The sequence below is a fragment of the Neoarius graeffei genome, chromosome 5, assembly GCF_027579695.1.
Source record: "Neoarius graeffei isolate fNeoGra1 chromosome 5, fNeoGra1.pri, whole genome shotgun sequence".
In the NCBI taxonomy this organism is placed as follows: Eukaryota; Metazoa; Chordata; class Actinopteri; order Siluriformes; family Ariidae; genus Neoarius; species Neoarius graeffei.
The window spans coordinates 115,068,495-115,094,957 of record NC_083573.1 but is presented as its reverse complement, the minus strand read 5'-3'; positions in this window follow the sequence as shown (position 1 = coordinate 115,094,957).

Sequence of the window (26,463 nt, the reverse complement as noted above, 5' to 3'; positions counted from 1 at the left end):
GGCACCTGGGACCTCCCCTGGCCGAGCTATGGGCCTCCAAAGTCGGGCTGGGGCCTCGGACATGACCGCCCGTGCTGGTTCCCTGGGTGGAGGTCAGGGGCATCTGCCTGCCAAGCCTGGGGCTCCTGGGACCTCCCCTGGCCGAGCTATGGGCCTCCAAAGTCGGGCTCGGGCCTTGTGTATAACCGCCACCTGAGTGGAGCCCCACGGGGAATAACGGCCCCTGGCGGGGGGCTGCCCGGGCCTTCGGGTGCTGGTTCCCTGGGGAGAGGTCAGGGGCATCTGCCTGCCAAGTCTGGGGCTCCTGGGACCTCCCCTGGCCGAGATATGGGCCTCCAAAGTCGGGCTCGGGCCTTGTGTATAACCGCCACCTGAGTGGAGCCCCACGGGGAATAACGGCCCCTGTCGGGGGGCTGACCGGGCCTTCGGGTGCTGGTTCCCTGGGGAGAGGTCCCAGGCATCTGCCTGCCAAGTCTGGGGCTCCTGGGACCTCCCCTGGCCGAGATATGGGCCTCCAAAGTCGGGCTCGGGCCTTGTGTATAACCGCCACCTGAGTGGGGCCCCACGGGGAATAACGGCCCCTGGCGGGGTGCTGCCCGGGCCTTCGGGTGCTGGTTCCCTGGGGAGAGGTCCCAGGCATCTGCCTGCCAAGTCTGGGGCTCCTGGGACCTCCCCTGGCCGAGCTATGGGCCTCCAAGTTGGGGCTCGGGCCTTGTGTATAACCGCCACCTGTGTGGAGCCCCACGGGGAATAACGGCCCCTGGCGGGGGGCTGCCCGGGCCTTCGGGTGCTGGTTCCCTGGGGAGAGGTCCCAGGCATCAGCCTGCCGAGTCTGGGGCTCCTGGGACCTCCCCTGGCCGAGCTATGGGCCTCCATGGTCTGGCTGAGGCCTTGTATAAAACAGCCAACTGAGTGGGGCCCCACGGGGGATAGCGTCCCCTGGCTGGGGGCTTCCCGTGCTGGTTCCCTGGGTGGAGGTCAGGGGCATCTGCCTGCCAAGTCTGGGGGTCCTGGGACCTCCCCTGGCCGAGCTAGGGGCCTCCAAGTTGGGGCTTGGGCCTTGTGTATAACCACCACCTGAGTGGAGCCCCACGGGGAATAACGGCCCCTGGCTGGGGGCTGCCCGGGCCTTCCCGTGCTGGTTCCCTGGGGAGAGGTCCCAGGCATCAGCCTGCCAAGTCTGGGGCTCCTGGGACCTCCCCTGGCCGAGTTATGGGCCTCCATGGTCTGGCTCAGGCCTTGTATAAAACAGCCAACTGAGTGGGGCCCCACGGGGGATAGCGTCCCCTGGCTGGGGGCTTCCCATGCTGGTTCCCTGGGTGGAGGTCAGGGGCATCTGCCTGCCAAGTCTGGGGGTCCTGGGAGGTCCCCTGGCCGAGCTAGGGGCCTCCAAGTTGGGGCTTGGGCCTTGTGTATAACCACCACCTGAGTGGAGCCCCACGGGGAATAACGGCCCCTGGCTGGGGGCTGCCCGGGCCTTCCCGTGCTGGTTCCCTGGGGAGAGGTCCCAGGCATCAGCCTGCCAAGTCTGGGGCTCCTGGGACCTCCCCTGGCCGAGCTATGGGCCTCCATGGTCTGGCTGAGGCCTTGTATAAAACAGCCAACTGAGTGGGGCCCCACGGGGGATAGCGTCCCCTGGCTGGGGGCTTCCCATGCTGGTTCCCTGGGTGGAGGTCAGGGGCATCTGCCTGCCAAGTCTGGGGGTCCTGGGACCTCCCCTGGCCGAGCTAGGGGCCTCCAAGTTGGGGCTTGGGCCTTGTCTATAACCACCACCTGTGTGGAGCCCCACGGGGAATAACGGCCCCTGGCTGGGGGCTGCCCGGGCCTTCCCGTGCTGGTTCCCTGGGGAGGGGTCCCAGGCATCAGCCTGCCAAGCCTGGGGCTCCTGGGACCTCTCCTGGCCGAGCTATGGGCCTCCAAGTTGGGGCTTGGGCCTTGTGTATAACCACCACCTGTGTGGAGCCCCACGGGGAATAACGGCCCCTGGCTGGGGGCTGCCCGGGCCTTCCCGTGCTGGTTCCCTGGGTGGAGGTCAGGGGCATCTGCCTGCCAAGCCTGGGGCTCCTGGGACCTCCCCTGGCCGAGCTATGGGCCACCAAGTTGGGGCTTGGGCCTTGTGTATAACCACCACCTGAGTGGAGCCCCACGGGGAATAACGGCCCCTGGCTGGGGGCTGCCCGGGCCTTCCCGTGCTGGTTCCCTGGGTGGAGGTCCCAGGCATCAGCCTGCCAAGCCTGGGGCTCCTGGGACCTCCCCTGGCCGAGCTATGGGCCTCCAAGTTGGGGCTCGGGCCTTGTATCGAACCTCCGACTGAGTGGGGCCCCACGGGGGATAGCGTCCCCTGGCTGGGGGCTTCCCCTGCTGGTTCCCTGGGTGGAGGTCGGGGGCATCTGCCTGTAAAGTCTGGGGGTCCTGGGAGGTCCCCTGGCCGAGCTAGGGGCCTCCAAAATCGGACTGGATATCTGGAATCCTGGTGGAATCTGCAGTCTGGGGCTGCTCAGTTATACCATGGGCAGATATAATATGGGCAGTTATACCATAGACAGTTATACCATGGGATTCAGGCTAGGGCAAAAACTTAGACAGGGTGGATGGACCAGGGACTCTTCCCCCTGTCCATGCCCGATTAGGAGAGCTCTCTGCTGGGAGGAGGGAGACTGCATCCCCCCCTGGAAGTGCTGCTGCGCACCTGGTGCTGCTGAGAGGTGCCATCGGGATACAGGGGATGAGTGGGCCTGGGAACCCATTGAGACTTGATTCATGGAATCCTGGGTCTACCGTCCCCCTGGCTGGGGGCTGCCCGGGCCTTCCCGTGCTGGTTCCCTGGGTGGAGGTCAGGGGCATCTGCCTATGAGGTCTGGGGGTCCTGGGAGGTCCCCTGGCCGAGCTAGGGGCCTCCAAATCGGACTTGATATCTGGAATCCTGGGGGAACCTGCAGTCAGGGGCACCTGGGAGCTCCCCTGGCCGAGCTATGGGCCTCCGAGGGCGGGCTGCTCAGTTATACCATGGGCAGTTATACCATGGAATTCAGACATGGCCAAAATCTTAGACATGGTGGATGGACCAGGGCACTCTTCCCCCTGGCCGTGCCCGAGGAGGAGAGCTCTCTCCTGGGAGGAGGGCGACTGCATCCCCCCCCTGGAAGTGCTGTTGCGCACCTGGTGGTGCTGAGAGGTGCCATCAGGATACAGGTGATGAGTGGGCTTGGGGAACCCACTGAGGCTTAATATCTGGTATCCTGGGGCTGACGTCCCCTGGCTGGGGGCTGCCCGGGCCTTCCCATGCTGGTTCCCTGGGGAGAGGTGAGAGGCATCTGCCTGTAAAGTCTGGGGGTCCTGGGAGGTCCCCTGGCCGAGCTATGGGCCTCCAAAGTCGGACTTGATATCTGGAATCCTGGGGCTGGCATCCCCTGGCTGGGGGCTGCCCGGGCCTTCCTGTGCTGGTTCCCTGGGTGGAGGTCAGGGGCATCTGCCTGCCAAGTCTGGGGGTCCTGGGAGGTCCCCTGGCCGAGCTATGGGCCTCCAAAGTCGGACTTGATATCTGGAATCCTGGGGCTGGCATCCCCTGGCTGGGGGCTGCCCGGGCCTTCCTGTGCTGGTTCCCTGGGTGGAGGTCAGGGGCATCTGCCTGCCAAGTCTGGGGGTCCTGGGAGGTCCCCTGGCCGAGCTATGGGCCTCCAAAGTCGGACTTGATATCTGGAATCCTGGGGCTGGCGTCCCCTGGCTGGGGGCTGCCCGGGCCTTCCTGTGCTGGTTCCCTGGGTGGAGGTCAGGGGCATCTGCCTGCCAAGTCTGGGGGTCCTGGGAGGTCCCCTGGCCGAGCTATGGGCCTCCAAAGTCGGACTCGATATCTGGAATCCTGGGGCTGGCGTCCCCTGGCTGGGGGCTGCCCGGGCCTTCCCGTGCTGGTTCCCTGGGTGGAGGTCAGGGGCATCTGCCTGCCAAGTCTGGGGGTCCTGGGAGGTCCCCTGGCCGAGCTATGGGCCTCCAATGTCGGACTTGATATCTGGAATCCTGGGGCTGGCGTCCCCTGGCTGGGGGCTGCCCGGGCCTTCCTGTGCTGGTTCCCTGGGTGGAGGTCAGGGGCATCTGCCTGCCAAGTCTGGGGGTCCTGGGAGGTCCCCTGGCCGAGCTATGGGCCTCCAAAGTCGGACTCGATATCTGGAATCCTGGGGCTGACGTCCCCTGGCTGGGGGCTGCCCGGGCCTTCCCGTGCTGGTTCCCTGGGGAGAGGTGAGAGGCATCTGCCTGTAAAGTCTGGGGGTCCTGGGAGGTCCCCTGGCCGAGCTATGGGCCTCCAAAGTCGGACTTGATATCTGGAATCCTGGGGCTGGCATCCCCTGGCTGGGGGCTGCCCGGGCCTTCCTGTGCTGGTTCCCTGGGTGGAGGTCAGGGGCATCTGCCTGCCAAGTCTGGGGGTCCTGGGAGGTCCCCTGGCCGAGCTATGGGCCTCCAAAGTCGGACTTGATATCTGGAATCCTGGGGCTGGCGTCCCCTGGCTGGAGGCTGCCCGGGCCTTCCTGTGCTGGCTCCCTGGGTGGAGGTCAGGGGCATCTGCCTGCCAAGTCTGGGGGTCCTGGGAGGTCCCCTGGCCGAGCTATGGGCCTCCAAAGTCGGACTCGATATCTGGAATCCTGGGGCTGGCGTCCCCTGGCTGGGGGCTGCCCGGGCCTTCCCGAGCTGGTTCCCTGGGTGGAGGTCAGGGGCATCTGCCTGCCAAGTCTGGGGGTCCTGGGAGGTCCCCTGGCCGAGCTATGGGCCTCCAATGTCGGACTTGATATCTGGAATCCTGGGGCTGGCGTCCCCTGGCTGGGGGCTGCCCGGGCCTTCCTGTGCTGGTTCCCTGGGTGGAGGTCAGGGGCATCTGCCTGCCAAGTCTGGGGGTCCTGGGAGGTCCCCTGGCCGAGCTATGGGCCTCCAAAGTCGGACTCGATATCTGGAATCCTGGGGCTGACGTCCCCTGGCTGGGGGCTGCCCGGGCCTTCCCGTGCTGGTTCCCTGGGGAGAGGTGAGAGGCATCTGCCTGTAAAGTCTGGGGGTCCTGGGAGGTCCCCTGGCCGAGCTATGGGCCTCCAAAGTCGGACTTGATATCTGGAATCCTGGGGCTGGCGTCCCCTGGCTGGGGGCTGCCCGGGCCTTCCTGTGCTGGTTCCCTGGGTGGAGGTCAGGGGCATCTGCCTGCCAAGTCTGGGGGTCCTGGGAGGTCCCCTGGCCGAGCTATGGGCCTCCAATGTCGGACTTGATATCTGGAATCCTGGGGCTGGCGTCCCCTGGCTGGGGGCTGCCCGGGCCTTCCCGTGCTGGTTCCCTGGGTGGAGGTCAGGGGCATCTGCCTGCCAAGTCTGGGGGTCCTGGGAGGTCCCCTGGCCGAGCTATGGGCCTCCAAAGTCGGACTCGATATCTGGAATCCTGGGGCTGACGTCCCCTGGCTGGGGGCTGCCCGGGCCTTCCCATGCTGGTTCCCTGGGGAGAGGTGAGAGGCATCTGCCTGTAAAGTCTGGGGGTCCTGGGAGGTCCCCTGGCCGAGCTATGGGCCTCCAAAGTCGGACTTGATATCTGGAATCCTGGGGCTGGCGTCCCCTGGCTGGGGGCTGCCCGGGCCTTCCTGTGCTGGTTCCCTGGGTGGAGGTCAGGGGCATCTGCCTGCCAAGTCTGGGGGTCCTGGGAGGTCCCCTGGCCGAGCTATGGGCCTCCAAAGTCGGACTCGATATCTGGAATCCTGGGGCTGACGTCCCCTGGCTGGGGGCTGCCCGGGCCTTCCCATGCTGGTTCCCTGGGGAGAGGTGAGAGGCATCTGCCTGTAAAGTCTGGGGGTCCTGGGAGGTCCCCTGGCCGAGCTATGGGCCTCCAAAGTCGGACTCGATATCTGGAATCCTGGGGCTGGCGTCCCCTGGCTGGGGGCTGCCCGGGCCTTCCCATGCTGGTTCCCTGGGGAGAGGTGAGAGGCATCTGCCTGTAAAGTCTGGGGGTCCTGGGAGGTCCCCTGGCCGAGCTATGGGCCTCCAAATTCGGACTCGATATCTGGAATCCTGGGGCTGGCGTCCCCTGGCTGGGGGCTGCCCGGGCCTTCCCGTGCTGGTTCCCTGGGTGGAGGTCAGGGGCATCTGCCTGCCAAGTCTGGGGGTCCTGGGAGGTCCCCTGGCCAAGCTATGGGCCTCCAAAGTCGGACTTGATATCTGGAATCCTGGGGCTGGCGTCCCCTGGCTGGGGGCTGCCCGGGCCTTCCCATGCTGGTTCCCTGGGGAGAGGTGAGAGGCATCTGCCTGTAAAGTCTGGGGGTCCTGGGAGGTCCCCTGGCCGAGCTATGGGCCTCCAAAGTCGGACTTGATATCTGGAATCCTGGGGCTGGCGTCCCCTGGCTGGGGGCTGCCCGGGCCTTCCCGTGCTGGTTCCCTGGGGGGAGGTCAGGGGCATCTGCCTGCCAAGTCTGGGGGTCCTGGGAGGACCCCTGGCCGAGCTAGGGGCCTCCAAAGTCGGACTCGATATCTGGAATCCTGGGGCTGGCGTCCCCTGGCTGGGGGCTGCCCGGGCCTTCCTGTGCTGGTTCCCTGGGGAGAGGTGAGAGGCATCTGCCTGCCAAGTCTGGGGCTCCTGGGAGCTCCCCTGGCCGAGCTATGGGCCTCCAAATTCGGGCTCGATATCTGGAATCCTGGGGCTAACGTCCCCTGGCTGGGGGCTGCCCCCCGTGCTGGTTCCCTGGGTGGAGGTCCCAGGCATCAGCCTGCCAAGCCTGGGGCTCCTCGGACCTACCCTGGCCGAGCTATGGGCCTCCAGGGGCGGGCTGCTCGGTTATACCATGGGCCAGTGCTACTGCTGAGGTTTACCATGGGCCAGCTCGACTGGCCAGCGGGGCTGAAGGTCCTTAATGCAGGGTGAGGAGGGCTTAAGTGTGGGTGCCCAGGACCGCCTGGTGCACTAGGCGTGGTGGACGGACCAGGGCGCCTCCAAAGTCGGGCTGCTCGGTTATACCATGGGCCAGTGCTACTGCTGAGGTTTACCATGGGCCAGCTCGACTGGCCAGCGGGGCTGAAGGTCCTTAATGCAGGGTGAGGAGGGCTTAAGTGTGGGTGCCCAGGACCGCCTGGTGCACTAGGCGTGGTGGACGGACCAGGGCGCCTCCAAAGTCGGGCTGCTCGGTTATACCATGGGCCAGTGCTACTGCTGAGGTTTACCATGGGCCAGCTCGACTGGCCAGCGGGGCTGAAGGTCCTTAATGCACGGTGAGGAGGGCTTAAGAGTGGGTGCCCAGGACCGCCTGGTGCGCCAGGTTAGGGTTAGCTGCCCGGGACTTCCAGGGGAGCCTGCCCCAGCCCTAAGTGGAGCTCCCCCGCCCTGGGAGTAGGGTTAGCTGCCCGGGACTTCCAGGGGAGGCTGCCCCAGCCCTAAGTGGAGCTCCCCAGCCCTGGGAGTAGGGTTAGCTGCCCGGGACTTCCAGGGGAGCCTGCCCCAGCCCTAAGTGGAGCTCCCCAGCCCTGGGAGTAGGGTTAGCTGCCCGGGACTTCCAGGGGAGCCTGCCCCAGCCCTAAGTGGAGCTCCCCAGCCCTGGGAGTAGGGTTAGCTGCCCGGGACTTCCAGGGGAGCCTGCCCCAGCCCTAAGTGGAGCTCCCCAGCCCTGGGAGTAGGGTTAGCTGCCCGGGACTTCCAGGGGAGCCTGCCCCAGCCCTAAGTGGAGCTCCCCAGCCCTGGGAGTAGGGTTAGCTGCCCGGGACTTCCAGGGGAGCCTGCCCCAGCCCTAAGTGGAGCTCCCCAGCCCTGGGAGTAGGGTTAGCTGCCCGGGACTTCCAGGGGAGCCTGCCCCAGCCCTAAGTGGAGCTCCCCCGCCCTGGGAGTAGGGTTAGCTGCCCGGGACTTCCAGGGGAGCCTGCCCCAGCCCTAAGTGGAGCTCCCCAGCCCTGGGAGTAGGGTTAGCTGCCCGGGACTTCCAGGGGAGCCTGCCCCAGCCCTAAGTGGAGCTCCCCATCCCTGGGAGTAGGGTTAGCTGCCCGGGACTTCCAGGGGAGCCTGCCCCAGCCCTAAGTGGAGCTCCCCAGCCCTGGGAGTAGGGTTAGCTGCCCGGGACTTCCAGGGGAGCCTGCCCCAGCCCTAAGTGGAGCTCCCCAGCCCTGGGAGTAGGGTTAGCTGCCCGGGACTTCCAGGGGAGCCTGCCCCAGCCCTAAGTGGAGCTCCCCAGCCCTGGGAGTAGGGTTAGCTGCCCGGGACTTCCAGGGGAGCCTGCCCCAGCCCTAAGTGGAGCTCCCCAGCCCTGGGAGTAGGGTTAGCTGCCCGGGACTTCCAGGGGAGCCTGCCCCAGCCCTAAGTGGAGCTCCCCCGCCCTGGGAGTAGGGTTACCTGCCCGGGACTTCCAGGGGAGGCTGCCCCAGCCCCGAGTGGAGCTCCCCCAGCCTGGGACTTCCAGGATGGCTGCCCCAGCCCCGAGTGGAGCTCCCCCAGCCTGGGACTTCCAGGGGAGGCTGCCCCAGCCCCGAGTGGAGCTCCCCCAGCCTGGGACTTCCAGGGAGGCTGCCCCAGCCCCGAGTGGAGCTCCCCCAGCCTGGGACTTCCAGGGGAGGCTGCCCCAGCCCTAAGTGGAGCTCCCCAGCCCTGGGAGTAGGGTTAGCTGCCCGGGACTTCCATGGGAGGCTGCCCCAGCCCCGAGTGCTGCTCCCCCAGCCTGGGACTTCCAGGGGAGGCTGCCCCAGCCCCGAGTGGAGCTCCCCCAGCCTGGGACTTCCAGGGGAGGCTGCCCCAGCCCCGAGTGGAGCTCCCCCAGCCTGGGACTTCCAGGGGAGGCTGGCCCAGGGCTCCAGCGGTCTTCCCCAGCCCATCAGAGTCACTTTTGGGGCAATTTCCCAAAAAGTGGTCCCAGTCCAAAAACCAAGTCCCTGGGGCCTGGCCCAGGGCTCCAGGGGCCTTCCCCAGCCCATCAGGGTCACTTTCTGGGCAAGTTCCAAAAATCAAGTCTGGGTTCCAAAAATCAAGTCCCTGGGGCCTGGCCCAGGGCTCCAGGGGCCTTCCCCAGCCCATCAGAGTCACTTTCTGGGCAAGTTCCAAGAATCAAGTCTGGGTTCCAAAAATCAAGTCCCTGGGGCTCCAGGGGCCTTCCCCAGCCCATCAGAGTCACTTTTGGGGCAAGTTCCAAAAATCAAGTCTGGGTTCCAAAAGTCAAGTCCCTGGGGCCTGGCCCAGGGCTCCAGGGGCCTTCCCCGGCCCATCAGAGTCACTTTCTGGGCAAATTCCAAAAATCGAGTCTGGATTCCAAGAATCGAGTCCCTGGGGAAAAAGGCAATTCTGGGTTCCAGAAGTCATGTCTCCTGTCCCAGCCTACCCCCTAGAGTCCAACAGACCCAGATCCTAGCCGATTATGCTAAGCTAGCCAAATTCCCAGGACTAGATTCTTGGATTCCAACTTGCCATTACGGATGAACGGTTGCAATCCGTTGTGACCGCTCACATCGGTTTGCGTCCAAATCTGCAGTCCCGTCAATGGGGAGCGTTCCACAAATCGAGTCCATTCGCCTAACCCTAACCCTAACCCTAACCCTAACCCTAACCCTAACCTAACCCTAACCCTAACCCTAACCCTAACCAGAGAAATGAAGGACAATAGACTCTTAAGGCGGAATTCGATTCCACAAATCAAGTCCAAAATTTAAAAAAGCTATTAAATAATAATCCTGCGGCATAGGTCGCTTTTGGAGATTGTGTCGAAGGTTATTACAAATTTTTTGACACCTTTGAAATACATTTTCGATCTTCTTACGATTTTATACCGCAATAAAACCCCTTAAGCCTAATTACCACTAATTATTGTTGCAATATACTACCCTGTCACCGGGCGGCCATTGTAAAGACTAGATTGTTGGGTTCGAGACTACTTTTTCGGAACTTGGTCCAATACGCTGGGACACACCCCTGGACCCTAGGCCACGCCCCCCAGACTCGATTTTTGGAATTGGGACTAGTTTTTTGGAACTTGCCCCAAACTTAATTCTGATAGCCTGGGACACACCCCTGGACCCTAGGCCACGCACCCCAGACTTGATTTTTGGAATTGGGACTAGTTTTTTGAAACTTGCCCCAAACTTAATTCTGATAGGCTGGGACTCACCCCTGGACCCTAGGCCACGCCCCCCAGACTCGATTTTTGGAATTGGGACTAGTTTTTTGGAACTTGTCCCAAACTTAATTCTGATAGGCTGGGACACACCCCTGGACCCTAGGCCACGCCCCCCAGACTCGATTTATGGATCCGAGCCTACTTTTCTGGAAATCGCTCAAAACTTAATTCCGATATGCTGGAACGTGCCCCCGGACCCCAGGCCACTCCCCCAAAGTGTTTTTTGGGAAACCGGGACCGAGTTCCAAAAAACTTGTCCGAGTTCCAAAAATCAAGTCCGACCGTCTCGCACCTAAAACGGGGTCGAATCATAACAAATGTGGTATCAGTAGATAGCCCTAAGCGAGCCGAAACGGGGGATACTTGTCTGACGTCCGTACGACCTTCCTGTCCGGAACAGCGGCCCAAAACGCACTCGGAAAAAGGCCTCGTAAAAATAGATGGAAATATTCACAAAAAATGAGGAAAAGGTGCTATTGACTCGGAATCAAGTCTACCCCCCCTAAATCGAGGGCGCTGAGCACGCCTGACTTGGAACCGAGTCTCTAGCACCTTCCTGTCCCGAGATACACCCAAAGGTGAAAGGTCAGAAAAAAAGTGTAAAAATATTCGTGAAAAATTACCCGAATGTCCGTGCGGCTTCAAAATCGTCACACACCCTCACTCGGGGTCCCAGATCGTGGCCGAGGCGTCCGCTGAACCTTGGCCCAAAAAAATTGACCGTTTTTGGAGGGAAAATGAAATTCCAACCGGCAAGTCTAAGCAATGGGGTTGGGTTAGGACTCGTTCCGGAAATCAAGTCCAAAGTCCTAACCGAGTGATTTCCAGAGTCATTTCACCCACTTGAAAGTCAGAAAAGTCATTTCTGATGGGCTATTGTGTTTCACCATCCCATATAAGCCCTGGGAGTGGGGGAAAAAAAATAAAAAATTTTGGAAGATTTTAGGCCCACGGTGTCGAGTAAGGGTATTAGGCCTTTGACGTAGTGGCTGGCAAAAGAGGCCAATTTATTTATTTATTTTTTTCAAAAATCCATTAAATATGGTTACCCTGAGCCCCACACATCCTTTTTTGTACACATACAACTTTCAGCCTGCAAAAGGGCTCGCTCTGAAGTGAAGGAGTTACAATTAGGGTTAGCGGGTTAGGCAAATAGACTTGATTTCCAGAACAAGTCCTAACCTAACTCATTGCATAGACATTGCCAGTTGGAATTTCATTTTCCCTCCAAAAACGGTCAATTTTTTTGGGCCTAGGTTTCGCGGATGCCTCGGCCACGATCGGGGACCCCGAGTTAGGGTGTGCGAAGATTTTGAAGCCGCGGGGACATTCGGGTAATTTTTCACGAATATTTTTACACTTTTTTTCTGACCTTTCACCTTTGGGCGTATCTCGGGACAGGAAGGTGCTAGAGACTCGGTTCCGAGTCAGGCACGCTCAGCGCCCTCGATTTAGGGGGGGTAGACTTGATTCCGGGTCAATTGCACCTTTTCCTGATTTTTTTGTGAATATTTCCAACTATTTTTATGAGGCCTTTTGCCTAGTGCGTTTTGGGCTGCTGTTCCGGACAGGAAGGTCGTACGGACGTCAGATGAGTACCCCCCATTTCGTCTCGCTTCGGGCTATCTACCGATAGGGGCGCGAGACCCTAGCCCGAAAAGGCTTGCCGTGATTGGACAAAATCTAAATTCCAACAGGTAATGTCTAAGCAATGGAGGCCACAACTCAAGTCCAATCTCCTAACCTAAGTGTGTGGGGGATGGGCAGTAGCAGCTGAGAGCTTCTTCTAAGAGCTTTTCTTTGACTGTGACAAGGCCCCGAACTGGATTTTTGGAATTGAGACTCGATTTTTGGAATTGAGACTTGATTTTTGGAATTGAGGCTTGATTTTTGGAATTGAGGCTTGATTTTTGATATTTTTGATATCTGGGGCAAATTAGGGTTGGAACTTGATATCTGGAACTTGATATCTGGAATTCAGACTTAATACCTTGAACCCATTAGGTTTCACACTTGATATCTGGAATTCAGACTTGATATCTGGAACAAATTAGGGTTGGGACTTGATATCTGGAACTGGACACCAAAAAAGCATTTTATTGCAATTCAATAACTTTAATGCACTTCCATATCTTTAATAAAGCCACAATTTAATGAACTTCCATGTCTTTAATAAAGCCACACCCCCCAGACTCGATTTTTGGAATTGGGACTAGTTTTTTGGAACTTGCTCCAAACTCAATTCTGATAGGCTGGGGCACCAACCCTGGCCCTAAGGCACACCCCTCCCGACTCGGTTTCTGGGTTCCAGACTACTTTTTTGGAACTTGCTCCAAACTCAATTCTGATGTGCTGACATGTGCCACCAGACCATAAGACACTTCACCACCCTCTTTTCTTTGGAAAACAGACAACTTCATCAGGAAAAACCCTTATATCTCGCTCCCTGAAAGACATTGGAGGAAACTTTCACCACAGGGTCGTACAGACTGGGCTCCTCTATCAAATGCCAGTGATATTACACTAGGATTAGGGTTAATTCCAAAAATCAAGTCTCAATTCCAAAAATCGAGTCTCAATTCCAAAAATCAAGTCTCAATTCCAAAAATCAAGTCTCAAAGTCGTAACCCTAATCCTAACCGAGACTTGATTTTTGGAATTGAGACTTGATTTTTGGAATTGAGGCTTGATTTTTGATATTTTTGATATCTGGGGCAAATTAGGGTTGGGACTTGATATCTGGAAATTGATATCTGGAATTCAGACTTAATACCTTGAACCCATTAGGTTTCACACTTGATATCTGGAATTCAGACTTGATATCTGGAACAAATTAGGGTTGGGACTTGATATCTGGAACTGTACACCAAAAAAGCATTTTATTGCAATTCAATAACTTTAATGCACTTCCATATTGTTAATAAAGCCACAATTTAATGCACTTCCATATCTTTAATAAAGCCACACCCCCCAGACTCGATTTTTGGAATTGGGACTAGTTTTTTGGAACTTGCTCCAAACTCAATTCTGATGTGCTGACATGTGCCACCAGACAATAAGACACTTCTCCACACTCTTTTCTTTGGAAAACAGACAACTTCATCAGGAAAAACCCATATATCTCGCTCCCTGAAAGACATTGGAGGAAACTTTCACCACAGGGTCGTACAGACTGGGCTCCTCTATCAAATGCCAGTGATATTACACTAGGATTAGGGTTAATTCCAAAAATCAAGTCTCAATTCCAAAAATCGAGTCTCAATTCCAAAAATCAAGTCTCAATTCCAAAAATCAAGTCTCAAACTCCTAACCCTAATCCTAACCGAGACTTGATTTTTGGAATTGAGACTTGATTTTTGGAATTGAGACTCGATTTTTGGAATTGAGACTTGATTTTTGGAATTGAGGCTTGATTTTTGATATTTTTGATATCTGGGGCAAATTAGGGTTGGGACTTGATATCTGGAACTTGATATCTGGAATTCAGACTTAATACCTTGAACCCATTAGGTTTCACACTTGATATCTGGAATTCAGACTTGATATCTGGAACAAATTAGGGTTGGGACTTGATATCTGGAACTGGACACCAAAAAAGCATTTTATTGCAATTCAATAACTTTAATGGACTTCCATATCTTTAATAAAGCCACAATTTAATGCACTTCCATATCTTTAATAAAGCCACACCCCCCAGACTCAATTTTTGGAATTGGGACTACTTTTTTGGAACTTGCTCCAAACTCAAGTCTGATGTGCTGACGTGTGCCACCAGACCATAAGACACTTCACCACACTCTTTTCTTTGGAAAACAGACAACTTCATCAGGAAAAACCCTTATATCTCGCTCCCTGAAAGACATTGGAGGAAACTTTCACCACAGGGTCGTACAGACTGGGCTCCTCTATAAAATTCCAGTGCTATTACACTAGGATTAGGGTTAATTCCAAAAATCGAGTCTCAATTCCAAAAATCGAGTCTCAATTCCAAAAATCGAGACTCAATTCCAAAAATCGAGTCTCAATTCCAAAAATCGAGTCTCAAACTCCTAACCCTAATCCTAACCGAGACTTGATTTTTGGAATTGAGACTTGATTTTTGGAATTGAGACTCGATTTTTGGAATTGAGACTTGATTTTTGGAATTGAGGCTTGATTTTTGTTATTTTTGATCTCTGGGGCAAATTAGGGTTGGGACTTGATGTCTGGAACTTGATATCTGGAATGCAGACTTGATACCTTGAACCCATTAGGTTTCACACTTGATATCTGGAATTCAGACTTGATATCTGGAACAAATTATGGTTGGGACTTGATATCTGGAACTGGACACCAAAAAAGCATTTTATTGCAATTCAATAACTTTAATGCACTTCCATATCTTTAATAAAGCCACAATTTAATGCACTTCCTTATCTTTAATAAAGCCACACCCCCCAGACTCTATTTTTGGAATTGGGACTAGTTTTTTGGAACTTGCTCCAAACTCAATTCTGATAGGCTGGGGCACCAACCCTGGCCCTAAGGCACACCCCACCCGACTCGGTTTCTGGGTTCCAGACTACTTTTTTGGAACTTGCTCCAAACTCAATTCTGATGTGCTGACGTGTGCCACCAGACCATAAGACACTTCACCACACTCTTTTCTTTGGAAAACAGACAACTTCATCAGGAAAAACCCTTATATCTCGCTCCCTGAAAGACATTGGAGGAAACTTTCACCACAGGGTCGTACAGACTGGGCTCCTCTATCAAATTCCAGTGCTATTACACTAGGATTAGGGTTAATTCCAAAAATCTAGTCTCAATTCCAAAAATCGAGTCTCAATTCCAAAAATCGAGTCTCAATTCCAAAATTCAAGTCTCAAACTCCTAACCCTAATCCTAACCGAGACTTGATTTTTGGAATTGAGACTTGATTTTTGGAATTGAGACTCGATTTTTGGAATTGAGACTCGATTTTTGGAATTGAGACTTGATTTTTGGAATTGAGGCTTGATTTTTGTTATTTTTGATCTCTGGAGCAAATTAGGGTTGGGACTTGATGTCTGGAACTTGATATCTGGAATGCAGACTTGATACCTTGAACCCATTAGGTTTCACACTTGATATCTGGAATTCAGACTTGATATCTGGAGCAAATTAGGGTTGGGACTTGATATATGGAACCTGGACAACAAAAAAACATTTTATTGCAATTCAAAAACTTTAATGCACTTCCATGTCTTTAATAAAGCCACAATTTAATGCACTTCCATATCTTTAATACAGCCACACACCCCAGACTTGGTTTCTGGGTTCCAGACTACTTTTTTGGAACTTCGTCCAAACTCATTTCTGATAGGCTGGGGCACCAACCCTGGCCCTAAGCCACACACCCCCCGACTCGGTTTCTGGGTTCCAGACTACTTTTTTGGAACTTGCTCCAAACTCAATTCTGATGTGCTGACATGTGCCACCAGACCATAAGACAATTCACCACACTCTTTTCTTTGGAAAACAGACAACTTCATGAGGAAAAACTCTTATATCTCGCTCCCTGAAAGACATTGGAGGAAACTTTCACCACAGGGTCGTACAGACTGGGCTCCTCTATCAAATGCCAGTGCTATTACACTAGGATTAGGATTAATTCCAAAAATCAAGTCTCAATTCCAAAAATCAAGTCTCAATTCCAAAAATCAAGTCTCAATTCCAAAAATCAAGTCTCAAATTCCTAACCCTAATCCTAACTCAGACTTGATTTTTGGAATTGAGACTTGATTTTTGGAATTGAGACTTGATTTTTGGAATTGAGACTTGATTTTTGGAATTGAGACACAATTTTTGGAATTTTTGATATCTGGGGCCTCAGCCATGATCAGGGACCCCAAGTTAGGGTGGTTGACGATTTTGAAGCCGCGGAGACATTCGGGTAATTTTTCACGAATATTTTTACACTTTTTTTCTGACCTTTCACCTTTGGGCGTATCTCAGGACAGGAAGGTGCTAGAGACTCAGTTCCAAGTCAGGCGCGCTCAGCACCCTCGATTTAGGGGGGGTAGACTTGATTACGGGTCAATAGCACCTTTTCCTGATTTTTTTGTGAATATTTCCAACTATTTTTATGAGGCCTTTGGCCGAGTGCGTTTTGGGCCGCTGCTCCAGACGTGAAGGTGCTAGAGACTTGGCTCCAAGTCAGGCATGCTCACCGCCCTCGATTTAAGGGGGGAGACCTGATTCCAAGTCAATAGCACCTTTTCCTGATTTTTTTCTGAATATTTTCAGCTATTTTTATGAGGCCTTTTGCCGAGTGCGTTTTGGGCCGCTGTTCTGGACAGGAAGGTCGTACGGACGTCAGACAAGTATCCCTTGTTTCGTCTTGCTTAGTGCTATCTACTGATACCACATTTGTTACGATTTGACCGCGTCTTAGGTGTGAGACGGTAGGCCACGCCCCTGCGGTTTGGCCCCCGAAAAACGTGGGAGGAACGTTTCGCCACAGGTTCATACAGCCCGGCCTACTGTACCAAAATCCAGCAGCGCGAGACCCTAGCCCGAAAAGGCGGGCCGTGATTGGACAAAATCATAAATTCCAACAGGCAATGTCTAAGCAATGGAGGCCTCAAATCAAGTCCAATGTCCTGACCTATTTTTTACTGTTTGTGAAAGAAGTGTGTGGGGGATGGGCAGTAGCAGCAGAGAGCTTCTTCAAAGAAGTGTGTGGGGGATGGGCAGTAGCAGCAGAGAGCTTCTTCTAAGAGCTTTTCTTTGACTTTGACAAGGCCCTGGACTGGAATTTTGGACTTCAGACTACTTTTTTGGAACTTGGTCCAAACTGAATTCTGATTGGCTGGGACAAGCCCCCCGACTCTAGGACACACCCTCCAGACTGGATTTTTGGACTTCAGACTACTTTTTTGGAACTTGGTCCAAAATGAATTCTGATTGGCTGGGACACGCCCCCTGACTCTTGGACACACCCTCCAGACTGGATTTTTGGACTTCAGACTACTTTTTTGGAACTTGGTCCAAAATGAATTCTGATTGGCTGGGACAAGCCCCCCAACTCTAGGACACACCCTCCAGACTGGATTTTTGGACTTCAGACTACTTTTTTGGAACTTGGTCCAAAATGAATTCTGATTGGCTGGGACACGCCCCCTGACTCTTGGACACACCCTCCAGACTGGATTTTTGGACTTCAGACTACTTTTTTGGAACTTGGTCCAAAATGAATTCTGATTGGCTGGGACAAGCCCCCCAACTCTAGGACACACCCTCCAGACTGGATTTTTGGACTTCAGACTACTTTTTTGGATCTTGGTCCAAAATGAATTCTGATTGGCTGGGACACGCCCCCTGACTCTTGGACACACCCTCCAGACTGGATTTTTGGACTTCAGACTACTTTTTTGGAACTTGGTCCAATCTGAATTCTGATTGGCTGGGACACGCCCCCCGACTCTAGGACACACCCGGGTTAGTTTGTTTGCTTCTGGTGTTATTTGTTTAAAGAATCATATAGGTAAGGGGTGAAAAAAAATCCCCACAAGTACACAAGTTGAAGATTTTGATTGAATAAGTGAAATTAGTTCAGTCTCTTTAAGGAGTGTAAAACACAAATCATTGCTCATAGTCATAGTGTTGGATACTTATCAAATTGTCTAGTTTCAAATTAATAGTTTGATATTTTTGCCTGATATTTTCAATTTTGCCATTGAAATAAACTTCATTAAGCCATCGCTACTACATATTGAAGGTTTGCATGTTTCTGTGGTGGTCTTATTCCTAGTTAATTCTGCAAAAGTATTCCATAAAAATTTAAGATTATTTTTGTTATCTTCTGTTATGGTGGTGTGGGTGCAATCAGTTAATTATTGAAATTAAGTGATCAATCTCATTAAATCAGTCTCATTAAATTTTGAAGGTCAATAATTAAAATGAATCAATGCCATTGAATCATTTAATTTGACTCGTTTGAATTGAATCATACCATAGAATCAGTCTCATTCAGTGAATCGTTCAATGAATCATTTAGTGAATCGTTCAATGAATCATTTAGTGAATCGTTCAATGAATCCTGGATAAATTACCAAACAGCTAGATTATGGTATATTTCCAAATTATTACGATCACTTACCATATTACATAACATATGCACCCTTTCTGAATTCTTTGAGAAGATTGGGGACTTCACATATTGTTCACCAACAAGATGAATACACACAGCTTTGATAATAAATGAATTTATTATACAAAGATTAAAAAAAAAATGGATAATCAATATATACAAGCAGTGAGGTGTATATACACATGTGTGGTGTGTGTGTGTATGGCCTAGCTTGTGGCTAGCTAAAACAGTGTGTGTGTGTGTGTGTGTGTGTGTAGGACTTGACCATGTGTTTAGCCTCTAGTGTGTGTTTGCTAAAGGCCCTATGGCCTAGCTAAAGTGTGTCTGTTAGGCCTGGTGAGGCCTACTGAGCACGTGTTGCTAAAGACAAGGGTATTAGCCGTAGCTAACTAAAAGCTAACTTGTGGATTTCTAGCTGAGGTGTGGTTTATCAGGCCTGATGGCCTGCTGAGCACATGGTAGGCCTTGATTAGCTTTGTGTTGCTAAGCAGACAAAAGGGAAGCTGTAGCTAACCCACTAGCTCATAACCATACTGAATCCACTGAAATCTTAATGACATCAAGATGTATAATAATGAAATTATAATGTTAGTAAGAATAAAAAAGAGAGAAGCATGCGCAGCCTATCTATTAAACAATTGAGAGAACATAGAACCAAAATAAATCAACACGCTGCGTGTCTAACAGTGTAACAGATAAACCTGGGTTTAAATTCACACTATTTCAATAAAAGCAAATTCCTAAGACTATCCTAATTATGCCCAAATGCCAAAATCTTACTTAATCCTGCCTTTAGCAAGATATGAAGAACTATTCGCCGGTGTAGTCTCAGGCCTCGCCGTGGGAGCACGTGAGCTGCTCGTGATGGAGGCGTAGAAAACTTTCGGGTCCAGCAGAGCACTTGGGTGGTTCCCGTGGAAAGCAGAGGATTCTTGGTCCGAACCTCAGCGTTCGTGAGGAAAAGTCTCTGATCAGAATAAGATGCACAGCGCTTTTGAGTTAAAAAGGATTCAATCGCTTCTTAACTTTTAACTGCCTGGGCTGCAGTCGTGACGTCACTTCTAATGCAAGTAAACCGGTTGTAACTCAGGTTGAGTTTAAAGATCGCGCGACTCTAGAGTTTACCTTTGCCAAGGGTAAGAAGATCGCGCTGAGTGATGGATCTTGCAAGAAAGAAGACGTCTTTTTGGGTGGAGAGCGCCTCTTTATACGTCCAGATTCATCGGGAGCCAGACGTGAGAGACAAAGATATCGGAGCTTCCGCTTGGATTTATGTTTCCTTGTATGATGACGTAGATGATCCCGCCCACGTGTGACGTAGGTCACACGGAAGTTGCCTGGGAATTGTAGTTCTGACACAAGATGGCGGCATGATACCTACAGTCCCCCTTTTGGTCTCAGGGGTATGACGGAGTCGTAGCACTGAGAGCACCGTATCGTATCATCGCCGTGTCCATAGTCCTTGATGTAGACTTGTCCTGTGCAGTCCATGGTGTCCTGCGGAGACTGTGTAAACTTGTGAGTTCCAGTAAGACAGTTGGAGACAAAGGCATTTTGGGCATATAATCACTATGGGCATTTTGGGCATATAATCACTAACTAACTAGATCAAAACCACATCAAAAAAAAAATTAAACATTGAACATGAAACATGTAGCGTTTAATTTCCTATGCATAAAAAAAAAGAAAAAGAGAAGAAATGAAGGAAGGAAAGAAGTATTAGTGTTTGGGTTGGCAAACCTAATCTTCTGGGAAGGTGATAGCAGTGGGTGGTCTGGCTAGAAAGCATGCACTACTGCGGCTAGCTGTCGGGGACACAGACCATCTTATCTAGCTAGGCGTGTAGTATTATGTATGGGTTGCCTGGGCAGACCCAGTGGATGTCTTTCGTGAAGGTGCACATCTCCAAGTTTTGTGAATTCACAAAAGTGAGGATAGCACTGCCAAGACTATATGCCAGGTGTATTTGTGATGAATACACACTAGTAATAATAGCGGATTTTAGTATTTTATCTACCATGTTATACTGAAGGGTTATTACTTCATTGGGTTGGTGAAGTCTGACCGGGAATGTTAGTGTACGCTTATGGTTGAGTGATGCGTACAAGCTATGTGGACAGGATGGGCCTAGCTGTCGTCCACCCCCTTTTGGAGTGAGGACTGTTCAAAAGGTTTGATTCGATTATCGTGGAAATCGATATGAAAGCGTTTGATTAGGCCTAGATGTCCTAATGTGATACGCGATGGGGAACGGTTTTCCCACGATCGAAAGGTCTTGACCAGGGTGGTAGGAACTTCTCTGAGATTCGGGTGTAGTAGGTTTTGTGTCCTTCTACTCTCGAATCGAGATTCTTTTGGGCACCTGTAAAGGTTGACTGTAGGTGGCGTCGTAGGTCGGCGACATGTTGATGTGCGGTGTATGCAATCGCGACGCTCATGGCCTCTGGTTTGTATAGGAGATGCGGGGGAAGAACCAACTCTCGCCCAGTCATCATCCCAAAGGGTGTGACTTCAGTGGCGCAATGAGGGGTGGACCAAATGGCCCTTAGCACCAAGGGAAGTTTCACGTCCCAAATTTTACCATGGTTTGTGATGTACTTTCGCAGCATGTTCACAATGGCTTGAATGGCTCGTTCAGCCTGACCAGAGAATTGAGGGTGGTACGCGATATGGAATTTCGCCTCGACGCCTAACGTTCCACAGCGCAGCCATTACACCAGCAGTGAAATGGGTGTCTGTGTCGATGGATAGAGGGAGATTTTTGCCACTAGGGGGAGTCGCGATGTCGGGTGTTTCGACACCGGACTCGGTGTGCAAAGACATGAACTGAAGTTCATCGGAAATTTGATCTCGCGTGGCACTCGGTTGATCGGTGTTCGCACCAATCTCGTCGCAACGGGTTTGTGCATATTTTGTGGGATCCAATGACTGTGGGGTTTTGTTTTGTGTGAAGCTGACTAAGTTTATGTCGCAGGGCTTGGTTGGGATTGGGTCGCCTTGTGAGAGCCGTGTGTCTGAGAAATGGTGGTGAAGACTTTAGCGCACGTGAGAAGCGCGTTGTGTGTTTGCCTTCGCCACCAGGGGGGGGCTCTACATCCTGACCCTCGCCTGCTGTTTCAGAGGGATCTTCTTCCCCCTTTTACGAGATATACCCGTGGTTCCTGGCCTAGTCATGCCAGCGAATAGCTTTTTGCCATTTTTCTTGGGCTCTTTTGTTTTCTCTGTTGAGGGGTCTGACGTCTCCTGTAACAGTTCTTTAATCTCAGCCAACTGGGCTTTTAAAGAGTCCATCTCTGAGTGGAACTCACCAGGTTGGTCTGAGTCACTGTGTTGGTCGTCTCTACCCTTACGTTTAGAGCTACGGTCGGAACGCTTCTGCCGTTTCTGGTCAGAGCGGGGATGACGGTTTTGCTGCCAACCGTTTTGTTCCCTACGACCCTTTTCATTTGATGGGCGATTGCCATAGTCACTGTGGACTCGCCCTCGGTCCCTCCTGGCCTTACCTTGTCGATTTTTCCACTCACCCTTGTGATGGCTCGGCAAGGATCGGGCTGGACCGGAATTTTTCCAGGTGGGTCCCCCTTTCGGTGCTTCACCTCCTTCTAAGGTTAGCGGGGGCTTGTCCTCACCCTGGAGACTAAGGACTCTGGGTTCATCATCATTTCCATTTGCGGTTTTGACAATGGTCTCCCAGGTCATTTGGGCTAGTCGCCTAGTTTCCCTCATCGAATAGCGACCTTGTCGACACGTCAGTGTGACATGGGTCCGCACGCTTGGGTGGAGGTTATGTAAGAAGAGAGATATGAAACCTCCATCTTCTTCCAAACCTGGTGCGCTACTACCTTGGAAATAGGCAGTACGTAGCCGTCTGTAATATTCACGAGGCGCCTCAGACCGTTTTTGTTTGATTTGTAATGCACACAATATCGCGGAGGTTTCGTCCGTGTATGGCGCATATTCTTCCCTCATGTAATTGCGAAGTTTCGAATAACTATCGCGAATGTTTGGGGGTAGTGTCTCTAAAAAGGCACGAACGTTACTACTGGCGGTCTTCCAGATTAGTCTAAGTTTTTCACGTGTTGTGGCGTTCGGCAGGTCCATCAGGCATCGATCAATTTCTCGTAAATAGTTATTTACATTAGTTCTTTTATTATCGGGATCGAATCGCTCGATATCTTGGGCAAGTAGGTCAATTTGCCGTAGGCGGAGGGCTTGGTGCGCGTCCTTACGCGACTCCTTTTGCTCTCCTGAGTACTCACTGTCTGAGCTACTCTGGAATCGCTCCCGCTTTGCACGAGATGCGTGGTCTGATTCATCTGGAGATTGATCAGGGAAACTGAAGCGCACTGACCTAGGTGTGCTACGGGCCTGGGCTCGGGATGAGCGCAGGGCGGCTCCATCCTGGCTAGACGACGACGGAGTCGTGTAGCGAGTTGATGGAGTTTGGCGGGATGTCTGGTCCTCGACCAGATCATTTACGGTGTCCGGTTCGGACGCCTCTTCCTGCTCTGAGCTTTGGCGCATTGTTGGGGGTCTTTCACGCCCCTCGCGCTGCTCTTGGGGGGTCTGCTCCTGGGCAGCCCTCTTAGCAACCATTTCGGCTTTCTCTAGCCGTTTGGTGCAATCATCAAGGGAGGTCTTCAAGAGCTCACGCTCCCTATGTAAATCATTATTGTCGGCTGTCAGCTTGGCGTTGCTGGTGGTCAGCCTTTCAACCTCTCCGCGGAGGCATCTGATTTCCGAATCAGCATCTTGGAAGTATGATAGGAATAGCTTACCTAGTGCCGCTTGGACACTAATAGTTGTTCTTTTTGGATCTCTCATATGTTTGTTTGAGTTATCCAAGCTGTTTTGGCATTCACTCTCACTTGTGTACTTAATGTTTGCCTTTTCGGAGGCAGAGCAGTGAATGAGGTCTGCGATGACCTCAAGGAGAGACATGTCTTGAGCATTGTCTTCCATTTTTGAGACACGAGAGGATGCCATTTTACTTAGGCTGGATACTAGATAATTAATCAAGTTAATTATTAATTTAATCATTATTAACGTTAACGATGTAATTGATTAATAAGGTTTATTTGGAAAGGCTCTTATTCTAAGTTAAATAGGTTATGAGTATTGGTGATATGGGTATCACATGACTGTTAACCGTTTTAACACACCTGGGGATATACCTTAGCAGTTGCTGAATCAACTGATAGTTTATTTGTTGTTGAACAATATCCCAGAAGTCAACAAACCAATCTGCCTCACACGGGGCACCAATTTAACTGTGGGTGCAATCAGTTAATTATTGAAATTAAGTGATCAATCTCATTAAATCAGTCTCATTAAATTTTGAAGGTCAATAATTAAAATGAATCAATCCCATTGAATCATTTAATTTGACTTGTTTGAATTGAATCATACCATAGAATCAGTCTCATTCAGTGAATCGTTCAATGAATCATTTAGTGAATCGTTCAATGAATCATTTAGTGAATCGTTCAATGAATCCTGGATAAATTACCAAACAGCTAGATTATGGTATATTTCCAAATTATTACGATCACTTACCATATTACATAACATATGCACCCTTTCTGAATTCTTTGAGAAGATTGGGGACTTCACATATTGTTCACCAACAAGATGAATACACACAGCTTTGATAATAAATGAATTTATTATACAAAGATTAAAAAAAAAATGGATAATCAATATATACAAGCAGTGAGGTGTATATACACATGTGTGGTGTGTGTGTGTGTGTGTATGGCCTAGCTTGTGGCTAGCTAAAACAGTGTGTGTGTGTGTGTGTGTGTAGGACTTGACCATGTGTTTAGCCTCTAGTGTGTGTTTGCTAAAGGCCCTATGGCCTAGCTAAAGTGTGTCTGTTAGGCCTGGTGAGGCCTACTGAGCATGTGTTGCTAAAGACAAGGGTATTAGCCGTAGCTAACTAAAAGCTAACTTGTGGATTTCTAGCTGAGGTGTGGTTTATCAGGCCTGATGGCCTGCTGAGCACATGGTAGGCCTTGATTAGCTTTGTGTTGCTAAGCAGACAAAAGGGAAGCTGTAGCTAACCCACTAGCTCATAACCATACTGAATCCACTGAAATCTTAATGACATCAAGATGTATAATAATGAAATTATAATGTTAGTAAGAATAAAAAAGAGAGAAGCATGCGCAGCCTATCTATTAAACAATTGAGAGAACATAGAACCAAAATAAATCAACACGCTGCGTGTCTAACAGTGTAACAGATAAACCTGGGTTTAAATTCACACTATTTCAATAAAAGCAAATTCCTAAGACTATCCTAATTATGCCCAAATGCCAAAATCTTACTTAATCCTGCCTTTAGCAAGATATGAAGAACTATTCGCCGGTGTAGTCTCAGGCCTCGCCGTGGGAGCACGTGAGCTGCTCGTGATGGAGGCGTAGAAAACTTTCGGGTCCAGCGGAGCACTTGGGTGGTTCCCGTGGAAAGCAGAGGATTCTTGGTCCGAACCTCAGCGTTCGTGAGGAAAAGTCTCTGATCAGAATAAGATGCACAGCGCTTTTGAGTTAAAAAGGATTCAATCGCTTCTTAACTTTTAACTGCCTGGGCTGCAGTCATGACGTCACTTCTAATGCAAGTAAACCGGTTGTAACTCAGGTTGAGTTTAAAGATCGCGCGACTCTAGAGTTTACCTTTGCCAAGGGTAAGAAGATCGCGCTGAGTGATGGATCTTGCAAGAAAGAAGACGTCTTTTTGGGTGGAGAGCGCCTCTTTATACGTCCAGATTCATCGGGAGCCAGACGTGAGAGACAAAGATATCGGAGCTTCCGCTTGGATTTATGTTTCCTTGTATGATGACGTAGATGATCCCGCCCACGCGTGACGTAGGTCACACGGAAGTTGCCTGGGAATTGTAGTTCTGACACAAGATGGCGGCATGATACCTACAGTGGAGAGAAACATTGAACAAGCAGCATTAGAAGCTTGTCTCTGGAGTTCCAGTGGCTCTCATTCCATGCTAATTGGAATAATATAAATTTTGTTTGACACCATTTTCTAATTTTACATGTGTTTTGTATGTTTTAAGATGCATGTGTGATTGTTATACCAAGGTGCTAGGGTTTTTTTTCTCCTGAATTATTTTTCTTTTAAGTGGAGCTACATTATCTAAAGTAAAGCAGAATGTTGACTCGAAGCATTCAGTTGTCTGATCAAGTTCTGTGAGGTCTAATGGGGATCCAATCATAGTTGATAACTCTGGGAAACTACTGATAAAACTTTATGCAGTAGTTGCAGTGAATGTACTTTTGATGTGATGGTGTGCAAGGTGCATATTATTGTTAAGACATTTCAAAAAAGATGAGGTAATGGTCTGAGGGAGCATCAGACTGTGGAAGTATGACTATATTTTCTATATTTAATACAAATGCAAGTGCTAGATCGAGAGTGTGACCACTAGGAATCATACAAAAACCTGAACAAAAATAGGGTTAGGTCCTATGACATTCTGATTCACCCCTACTGAATCTAGAATGGACACGGATGCTGTTCTCAGAGTCTTCCAGGTGATCAAAACAATGTCTCTAACAATTAATTTGTTGTCTAAAGATACAACCAGGTTTGAGAAATTCCGCAAATTCAGAAACAACTTCAGAATTTAAACCACGGGTCTGTAAATAATTAGTTGAATCAACTGCGTATATTTTTTTTTTACCTACATACATTAGGATAAAGAACTTCAAGCATACTGAATTTTTGCTCAGGTTTTTGTACAATTCCTAGATTATTATAAACAACTTTGATGCCTTCTCCTCAACCAGTGAGACGAGCTTCATTTAAGTGCTCCGTACTCATTTGGTTTGATCGACATTTCCATTAAATATTAAAATCCTGATCAGTAATAATTCCATGAACAATTAGTCTCATGCTGCAGTACTACACTGATAAGTGTTACAGTTAATTCATTATTTGTATGGTGGTAATGACTACTTAAGAGCAAAAGAAAACATTAACAGTCTCATTTTCAGGGATCCCAGCAGTAATTGAAAAAAATAGAGGACAAGAAACTATCAGCAGGGGTCAAGAGGGCTGCAAGCCCCCTGAAGCTGTTGAGATTTTAACATTTAAAGATGCTATAGAACACATTTTTTTTTTACATAGATTTAACATAGAAAAGCAACAGAATTTAACAATAATGTGTATCTATTTGATGCCATATTTTGTAATCAAATGACATAAGTGGCAAAAAAAAATTGTTATTTATAAAAATTAG